The 8611-nt window shown below is 48.9% G+C and overlaps 1 long non-coding RNA gene across 1 annotated transcript; it reads left to right on the plus strand.

The window, feature by feature from the left end:
* Window positions 1–6875: 6875 nt before the first annotated feature.
* LOC143033832 (uncharacterized) lies at window positions 6876–8184 on the plus strand. Its single transcript, XR_012967193.1, has 3 exons — window positions 6876–7011; window positions 7443–7635; window positions 8075–8184. It is a non-coding gene; the product is annotated as an uncharacterized LOC143033832 (long non-coding RNA).
* Window positions 8185–8611: the final 427 nt, after the last annotated feature.

Here is an 8611-nt window from a genome sequence, read left to right on the forward strand (position 1 = left end):
GTTTTAAGAAACGGTTAGACAACTTTATGGATGGGGATGAAAGATAGTAATGGACATGGAACTGCCTAATATAGACCTTATGGTCTCTTGCAGTCTCCTTCATTCTTATGTTCTTAAATCCAGCAGTTTGGAAACCCACTTGAGGACTCATTCAGGGGAAGAGCTTCTTATATGCACACTTTTCGAATTTCATTCTTTTATTGTAGTAGTCTGAAACCCAATATGAGAACACACATAGGGGATATACCTCATAAATGTACTCATTGCGAAGCTTCATTTTCCAGGTGAAACCCATATGAGAACTCGTACAAGGGAAAAAAATTATAAATACTCTCTTTGTGAAGCTTAATCTTCCTGCTCTTTTCATCTCAAAAGCCACAGGGGAAAAATCTTATACATGTACTCTTTGTAAAACTTCATTTTCTGAGTCTAGTACTTTGAAAGGACATATGAGTGCTCACACAGGGGAGAAGCCTCACAATTGCACTCTTTGTGAATTTTCTTTTGCCCATTGTAGGTCTCTGAAAAGACATATGAGAAGAACTCACACTGGGTAGAAACCTTGTACATGTCCCTATTGTGATGCTTCATTTTCTGATTCTGGTAATAAACGCATGAAAACATACACTGGGGAGAAACCTTATTCACGTTCCCTTTGTAATGGTTTATTTTCTCATTCTAGTAATTTGACTAAACACACACAGGGGAAATGCCTTATATATGTACCCTTTGTAGGACTTCTTTTTCTGAATTTGGTTGTATGGCAGAATACATTAGAACTTACACGGGTGTAGGATATGTACGATATGTTGGGCCGACATATCGGCAACGCGCAAGCCGTACTCGGCGCTGCCGCGCATGATCGGGCGCAGTACACTGTAGACCATGTTATAATAAAGTCCATTATACATGGCGCAGTGATAGATCAAACCTATGCTACCCACCATGGCTGGACGTGCACGACTACCCACCCATACCCCCAGATCTACCCACAGGAGAATGTTGGGTAGATCACAGACGCCACAGACGCCGACAGCACTCGAGCAGGCTCACCGGCTGCTCCTGGCGCAAACCGACGCCATCGTCTCCCTACAGCAGCAGCTGGCAGCGCGCCCTGCTCAAACCACACCAGCCTCACGGCCGGCAGCCCCTGAGAAGTGCGACATGGACATGTCCACAGCAGCGTTCCGGTCGTGGAGACGTTCGATGCAGTGCTGGCTGGACCTGAATGGGTAGGCACCGACGGAGGCCGCCCTGTACATCCGCCTCCATTGCACGCCTCCTCTGCAACGCTCCTTGGATGCCAGGTTCACCGCAGCCGAGTGGCAGGCACTGACCGTTAAGGAAGCCTTGGACTCGATCAGTGGCATCGCCCTCCAGGCGACCAACCAGGCAGCCGACTGGTGCAGGTTCTTCACCGCTCGCCAGGAACGCAACGAGTCCATAAGTGAGTACTTTACTCGGTCTGCTCAGTGTGCGGCGGATTACGAATTTAAGTGCCCCCATTGTGACAGTAGCTTGTCTGAGTACATGCTACTCCGTAAGCTAGTGAGTGGTTTGGAGAGCGTTGGGTTAAAGGAGGAGGTGTTTCGCAAGTGTGATTCGTTTAAGGATACAGATTCCTTGCGTAAGTTTTGTGTGGCGTTCGAGGCGGCTCACAAGGACGCCGCTCCCCTAGGTCAGGACGGTAATTTTGGACGGGAGACGCTAACGCCAACGGCGGCGGTGACTCAGCTGCCAGGCGTACCGCAAGATGATCTCCAGCCTCAGGTCGCTGGGACCCGCCCGCCACCACACAAGCCCCGCTGTGGCAACTGTGGGGGCAAACACAAGCCAGGGAAAGGCATGTGTCCTACGGAGACGCTGACATGCTACGGGTGCGGCAAGACCGGTCATCTACGTCGCCTGTGCAGGAAGAGTAAAAAAGCAGCTGCGACGGAGGAGGGGGAAGCCTCCGGTATAGTAATTGCAGCCGCAGGAAAAGCCCAGAGCCAGCCGTGTATCTGGGTGACCGTCAGCGACACACGGAAGGAGAAGACATCGGCCAGGATCCGAGTGGTACCGGACACAGGAGCCCAGGTGTGCGTTGCGGGACCAGGCCTGCTAGCCGACCTGGGCGTTGATACGACATCGCTAGTGAGCCAGGGCAGCCTGCGTGACGTGGCGAATGTGAGCCTGAAACCCATGGGCGCAGTCACCTGTCGCATGCAATGTGGCAGCAGGTTCACGACGCAAGAGGTCTTCGTTGTGAAGACCGCCTCCCGGTGCTACATTTCCTTACAGGCCTGTAAGGATCTGGGTTTGGTACACCCTGACTTCCCGAACCAGCCCGCAGTTGCAGCATCGGCTGCCACCGAGTCAACTGACGGCACACTACCGCCGCATCGGCCTACCTAAGTCCCGTTCACCTCACTAGAAGAAAATGTGCCACAGCTAGAGAACTGGCTTCTCCGCCATTTTTCTGGGTCAACGTTCAACACTGACAGGAGCCCTCTGCCAGTAATGGAAGGTGAGCCACATGTCATCCACCTGCTCCCGGACGCCAAGCCCTACGCCTGCCATACACCGGCTTCGGTGCCGAAACACTGGGAGGCGGTGGTGAAGAAGCAGCTGGACGAGGACGTGAGGAAGGGGATCTTGGAGCCGGTACCAGTTGGAGAGGCAACAGAATGGTGCGCAAGGATGGTGGTGGTCGCGAAGAAGTCGGGCCAACCGAGACGCACAATCGACTACCAGAAACTCAATGCTGCCTGCAGAAGAGAGACCCACCACACTCCTACGCCGTTTGACATGGTATCTGGCATCCCACGCCACACCTACAAGACTACAGCAGATGCTTACTGGGGCTTCCATCAGGTAGAGCTGCAGGAAGCCAGCAGAAGGCTCACTACCTTCATCACACCTTGGGGCAGGTATAGGTACTGTCGAACCCCCATGGGCCACTGTGCTGCTCCGGATGCCTATACCAGAAGGTACGACGACGTCATCTCTGGGATCCCAAGAAAATTCAAGTGTGTGGAAGACCCTGCTGTACGACGCCAGCGTGGAAGACGCCTTCTGGCACACGTATGATTTTCTGGAGACGTGTGCCATGAAAGGTGTGACCCTGAAACCAGAAAAATTCAGGTTTTGTAGAAGAGAGGTGGCCTTTGTGGGCTTTCATGTAGGCTGGGACGCCTACAAGCCCACAGAAGAAAGACTGGCCGCCATCAGGAACTTTGACATGCCTGCCGAACCATCTATAACAGACATACGCTCCTGGCATGGGTTCGTCAACCAGCTGGCACCTTTCCTAGCCACCGCACCAGTCATGGAGCCATTCCGGGAGTTACTACGGAGACCACAGGGGAGGAAAGTCTACTGGGACGAAAACCTACAGGAAAAGTTCCGGCAAGCCAAAGAAGTAGTCTGCAGGCTCGCCAAAGAGGGCCTAACATATTACGACAAGGACAGACCTACGGTGGTAGTGACGAACTGGAGCAAGGTGGGCATTGGCTTTGTTATTCTACAACAATACTGTCCCTGCCCCCTTAGAGAGGCTCCCTTCTGTCGCAAGAGCGGGTGGCGCTTGGCGCTGTGTGGCAGCCGTCACCTAACACCCGCGGAGGCAGGTTACGCACCGGTGGATGGCGAAGCTCTGGCTGTCGCATGGTGCCTCCGTAAAGGTCGCCTTTTCCTGCTTGGATGCCCCAATATCCTCATAATCACCGACCACCGTCCGCTAGTGAAGCTCCTGGGGGACAGAGAGCTGAAAGACGTAGTGAACCCGAGACTGTTTGCCCTGAAGGAGAAAACGCTGCAGTATAGGTTCCAGATCAAGTACCTCCCAGGTAAGCGCAACTCTGCAGCCGATTTCTTGTCTCGTTACCCGGCGCTCTGTGCACCACCGGGCGTCATAGATGAAGAGCTGGCCAACGACATGGAAGCTGCTGTGGCGGCCGCAACAGTGGCGGTGCTCGACAGCGATGACCAAATAGCTCTGGATAACTCAGCAGTGGTGCAGGCCGCCGCCGATGACCCAGACTATCAGCTACTCATCGCTAAAGTGACAGCAGGAGATTGGCACCCACAACGGGCTCAAGAGCTGACCTGCCTGCGCCAGTTCTATGGAGTCAGGCACAGGCTGGTGACATACACCTACCAACAAAGAGCGGTCCGTTTAGTGGTACCTGCAGCATTGAGACACCGTGTGGCAGCAAACCTCCACGCAAGCCATCAAGGTTTAGACGGGATGCTACGAAGGGCGAGACTGGCTGTGTACTGGCCTGGCATGGAGGGTGACCTACAGCACCACAGAAACACCTGTGCCAGCTGTAACAAGCACTCACCCTCGCAAGCCGCCGAACCCCTCACCCTGACACCCCCACCCCAGTACCCATTCCAACACACCGTGGCAGACCTGTTCCAGCTCGACGGACGAGTATACTTAGCGTACGCAGACAGGCTCACGGGCTGGCTGGAAATAGCGCACTTGACCAGCGGAGCTACATCAAGCAAGCTCTCGTCAATACTTCGACAGTACTTTCATCGGTGGGGCGCACCAGAGTCAATCTCGACAGATGGTGGAACCAACCTAACCAGCGAGGAGATGCGCAACTTCTTTGGGAAATGGGGAGTGAAGGGAAGAGTCGCCTCTGCCCACTTCCCACAGTCGAACGGGCGTGCAGAGGCGGCAGTCAAGTCTGCCAAGAGGCTACTTCGCGACAACACAGGCGTCGGAGGGAGCCTCGACACCGACAGAGCAGCGATGGCGTTACTGCAGTATTTAAACACACCTCTACGCGGGGTGAACAAGTCACCAGCGCAGCTGGCCATGGGCAGGCAGCTGCGGGACGGTGTTCCAGTCCACAGGCAACACAACAAAGTGGACATCCACTGGCGACACGCCCTCCGGACAAGGGAGCGTGAGGCAGTACGGCAACAGGAAGCATGGGTTGAGAAACAAGGCACACCCAGATCGCTGCCCCCATTAACACTTGGCACCCGTGTGTTTGTGCAAGACCAGTTCACGAAGCTGTGGGACAGACGAGGCGTAGTCAGTGAAATACTGCCGCATCGTCAATATACAGTCAAACTCGAGGGAAGTGGACGACTGACGCTACGCAACCGCAGGCATCTGCGAGCCGTAAGAGGCTCATCTCAACTCACAACACGGACAAATACAAGCTCTCTTTCTCCACCAAGACCTCGACTCGACACACAACAAGAGACGTTGGATCGCCCACGGCGTCGTGTCAAACAACCGGCATGGATGGCAGATTTTATTACCGCACCCTCACATTAGATATATGCGTGTATACCTGTGTTTGTATACACATATGTGGGTATTCGTGTGTGTAAGCGTACATGTTTGTATTTACGTATGCATTTTGTACAACTTGTGTTTTTTCCCTTGGTTCATCTTACACCCTGTAAGATACCGTGATTAAATTTACGTTCCTTTGTTTATATTCGTGAGTTTGTTCCTGCAGTCAGATACTACACTGTCCATATATTATGAATACCATGTACATATATTATCTTGGGGGAGATGTAGGATATGTACGATATGTTGGGCCGACATATCGGCAACGCGGAAGCCGTACTCGGCGCTGCCGCGTATGACCGAGCGCAGTACACTGTTACGGACCGATCTCTTCGTTGACGACGGCAGGCGGGTTTACACAGCCCGTCTGCCCCCCCTCGCACCGCCACTGGATCAACTCTACAGGACTTCAAACCCAAACCCTGGGGAAAAACAGGCAACGCTCGCCCCACCTGTGGCTTATCAGGACCGCCCTCTACACGCGGGAAGTGAACTCAACTCACTTCCCTTAAGATACACACATACACCTCTCACGAACAGTGCCACAACACACGCACAAACATCTACACTTACTTTTTCTTCGACTGAAATTCGCTTCCTTTCTAACTTTCTCTTCTACTACATCTTCTCATTTCAGTTTACCTCCCACTAAAGATTTTTCCGTTTTTCCATCTTTCTCTACTACTACGCATCCTACCATTTTTAAATTTTCGTTGGTGATCCTAATCCTAACCCCGGCATCAAGCGCTGCCCTCCAAGCTCCCGGTCCATTTCTCCCAAGCCACGACCACCAATAAACCCCTAATCGCTCGCAATTCGCCCGGTGGCAATAGCCCTCTTTTATACACTACTATCTTTTAATTTTCTTACAGACATTCTTCCCCTCCCACAAAAACCGATCCCGCGCAAGCGAGGTGGTCTTTCCTTGGAATCCAGAATCCAGTACACTGTTGACCATGTTATAATAAAGTCTATTATACAACGGGAAAAATTTATACATGTACCTTTGTAACGCTCACTTTTATGTGTCTGGTCGTCTAGAAAATCATATGAAAAGGACTGATCACCAATTACCATTCAGTTCTGTCAATTTGAAAAGTCATTGTAGAGCAGGCATTGACAGTAAGTGGAATGTCATGTAATTTAAAAGGGACTTGGATAAATGAGGACATAGAGATCGAGAAGGAAGACTTTAGTTCTTAATTGTATCATGTATTTCTGTATATACTGGACATGGTATATTGAAGATTTGTGAGAAACGGATTTAACCTAGAAGTAATTGAAATTTCATTTCTTATCTACATTGCCAGTGGATAAAATAAACCTCCCACACAAGCGATGGAAGCGATTGGGTTAAATTTTTTAAGATTTAGTCTAATTAAACAATATGCAGGAATGTCTGCCATTTGGTTAATCTATTTGTTTATATGCCTCGATGTGCATTTGTGTATTTCTTTTTTTGACTCTACTTTTCCCTACATCCACCTGTGCCCAGGTGGTGTAATCGAGGTGTGCTGGTCTCTCATTCGCTTAGTTGTGGATTTGAATCCAGCACTACTCTCCAATTCTTAGCAGTGACTTTTACCTGCTCCAACAGTCCAAGCACATAAGGCAAAGGTGACGGCCTCGGCTGCAGTTACACGCCTCCTGCTAAAGGATGCTCATCCACCTACATCCAACCTCTTTATGAACCAAAAGATCTATGGGTAAGTTTTGTTGCCAGAAAGTAAAGCTGGCTCCTTTGTTGTCCATGTGGTATGTCTACCATCATCTAAAATAACTGAATAATCAAAACAGGAAGAACTTGTATAATTGGTACTGTTTTGGATTACTGCTGTACTCAAATAAAACTATTGTAGAATAGCCTTTGAATATGATTCCTGTGCTGTGTGATCATGATTTTAATCAGTTATGTGTTAACGGTGGGGTTGGGGGTTGTGGTGCAAACCCCTCTAAGCTAACTGCGATTTCATTACCTCCACATGGTGCCTCCTGGGGTTGACTCCTACTGAGAAAGTTGATGTGAAGTGTAAGGGAGTGATTGATGGACTGACATTCAGTCTTTGTCTTAACTTTTTTAATCCGTTTGATAATAACTTTGTTCTTCCTTGTATTAACAAAAGTCCTGCTACTGTAGGTGCATGGAAGTGGAGGCAAAAGATGGTGATCTCCAAAAGCTTGCAGTCACAACCCAAATGGAGGTAGTATAGGATATGGTCACCCAGTACTGGCTCTGGGACAGCAGTACATTTGGGCAGCCACCTACATGCCTGAACAGCCATTATTAGAACATACTCTGCTCGCCCCATGTCAGGAAGTGACTAATAAAGGTACTCTAAATAGTCTGCCTTACTGCCACCTGACTGGGTACCACCAACAGGGTCACCCAGTCTGCAGCTATAATATCACAATACAAACACCAGAAGAAGGGAGGGAGTAACAGCTATCAGATAATCTATAATGCTGTTGTTATATTCATTTACATTGTAAAAGTCTACCCCTTTATTGTATTTATATGATTTTCTAGCAATAGTTCATCCATTCAAAATTCTTAAACCATTTCCCTCCTTTTCCTGTATGAATAATTCGTCTCCCATTTTAAACAATCTCTTTGCTTTGGGCCATTTCCAAGATTTTGCATTCTTTGTATTATTATAAGCTTCTGTCCTTGTGGATGGTCTTGTGCCACTATCATGCCGTATCTTAAATTTCATATGTTGGCTTAATTGAAGGTATTCATAATTCGATTAATTGTCTTGTTTTCTCTAGGAAGTTGTGGAGAGTGTTCATGATGATTGGGACAGAAGATGATCCCTGGAAGCCTCCCTCTCCAACTTAAGAACAGTCTACAATGGTAACACTGGAGCAATTACCCATCCTTCATTTTCTATGTCCTGATATGTAGATCATCATATGAAAACCTGTATAGGGAATGTCTCATAAATGCAACTTTGCAAAATATATGTTTTTCCATCCTTGTTCTCATGTAAACTGCAAACCACATGAGAACTTGTATATTGGAAAAGCCTTATACATGTACTCTTATTTTCCTGATCTAGTTGTCTGAAAACCTATAGGACTCTCTCAGAAACTGCTTTATTTCCTGTGTCTGGTCATGTGGAAACACGAAAATTCAGAGGGAAAGGAACATAAATAGACCTCATTTTTTTAGCTTGATTTTTCAAGTTTTGTACACTAAAAACTAATATACTCGGCACAGGAGAATTTTTATAAATGTACTCGTAGATCATACAAATAAATGTTTGAAGATACTCATGAGAATGAACTCGGTGGAGGAGGAGCTTT

This window comes from Oratosquilla oratoria, chromosome 2, assembly GCF_046742065.1.
Source record: "Oratosquilla oratoria isolate Oo_2021 chromosome 2, ASM4674206v1, whole genome shotgun sequence".
Classification (NCBI taxonomy): Eukaryota; Metazoa; Arthropoda; class Malacostraca; order Stomatopoda; family Squillidae; genus Oratosquilla; species Oratosquilla oratoria.